This window comes from Arachis ipaensis, chromosome B9 (genome assembly GCF_059453495.1).
Source record: "Arachis ipaensis isolate K30076 ecotype BB chromosome B9, ASM5945349v1, whole genome shotgun sequence".
Classification (NCBI taxonomy): Eukaryota; Viridiplantae; Streptophyta; class Magnoliopsida; order Fabales; family Fabaceae; genus Arachis; species Arachis ipaensis.
Window position 1 is genome coordinate 22,606,724 of NC_142444.1, and position 1,536 is coordinate 22,608,259.

Genomic DNA, 1,536 nt, shown 5'->3' on the forward strand with positions numbered 1-1,536 from the left:
AGAATCATATCTTGTGATTTCTTGTGAATCAAGTCATTAATTGTGATTTTAAAAATCAAATCTTTTTCAAAACTAATTTCTATCATATCTTTTCAAAAATATCTTCTTATCTTATCTTTTTCAAAAATATCTTTTCAAAATATCTTTCCTAACCTCCTAACTACTTATCTTTTCAAAATTGGTTTTCAAAATTTGTTTCAACTAACTAACAAACTTTTTGTTTGTTTCTTAACTTTTTCAAAACCACCTAACTAACTCTCTCTCTCTCATTTTCGAAAATATCTCTCCCCTTTTTCAAAATTTCTTCTTAATTTATTAATTATTTTAATTTTAAAAAAAAAATTTCGAAAAATACTAACTAATTTTCAAAAACCAATTTTCAAAAATCACTAACTCTTTTTCAAAATAATTTTCGAAAATTATTCCTCCCCCATCTCATTCTATTTATTCATTCATATCCTAACATCTCATCTCACATCTCTTCCATCCTTACAGTTGTGTTTCTTCCTTTACATCACATTCTTTATCTCCACATCTTTTCTTCCACTCACACAGGGATCCTTATACTGTGGTATAAAGGATCTCCATTATTATTATCATTTTTCTGGCCATTCTTCCTTGTCATATGAGCAGGAGCAAGGATAAGAACATTCTTGTGGAAGCAGATCCAGAACCTGAAAGGACTCTGAAGAGAAAATTAAGAGAAGCTAAAATACAACAATCCAGAGATAACCTTTCAGAAATTTTCGAACAGGCAGAGGAGATGGCAGGCGAAAATAATAATAATATAAGGAAGATGCTTGGTGACTTCACTGCACCTAATTCCAATTTACATGGAAGAAGCATCTCCATTCCTGCCGTTGGAGCAAACAACTTTGAGCTGAAACCTCAATTAGTTTCTCTAATGCAGCAGAACTGCAAGTTTTATGGACTTCCATCTGAAGATCCTTTTCAGTTCTTAACTGAATTCTTGCAGATATGTGATACTGTTAAGACTAATGGAATAGATCCTGAAGTCTACAGGCTCATGCTTTTCCCTTTTGCTGTAAGAGACAGAGCTAGATTATGGTTGGATTCTCAACCTAAAGACAGCCTGAACTCTTGGGATAAGCTGGTCACGGCTTTCTTAGCCAAGTACTTTCCTCCTCAAAAGCTGAGCAAGCTTAGAGCTGATGTTCAAACCTTCAGACAGAAAGAAGGTGAATCCCTCTATGAAGCTTGGGAAAGATACAAACAGTTGACCAAAAAGTGTCCTTCTGACATGCTTTCAGAATGGACCATCCTGGATATATTCTATGATGGTCTGTCTGAGCTATCAAAGATGTCACTGGACACTTCTGCAGGTGGATCCATTCACCTAAAGAAAACGCCTGCAGAAGCTCAAGAACTCATTGACATGGTTGCTAATAACCAGTTCATGTACACTTCTGACAGGAATCCTGTGAATAATGGGACGCCTATGAAGAAGGGAGTTCTTGAGATTGATACTCTGAATGCCATATTGGCTCAGAACAAAATATTGACTCAGCAAGTCAA

The 1,536-nt window shown here is 35.0% G+C and overlaps 1 non-coding gene across 1 annotated transcript; it reads right to left on the reverse strand.

Moving 5' to 3' along the window:
* Window positions 1-1,159: 1,159 nt before the first annotated feature.
* On the reverse strand, window positions 1,160-1,267 carry LOC148544004 (small nucleolar RNA R71). Its single transcript, XR_015900673.1, has one exon. It is a non-coding gene; the product is annotated as a small nucleolar RNA R71 (small nucleolar RNA).
* Between the last annotated feature and the right edge of the window lie 269 nt (window positions 1,268-1,536).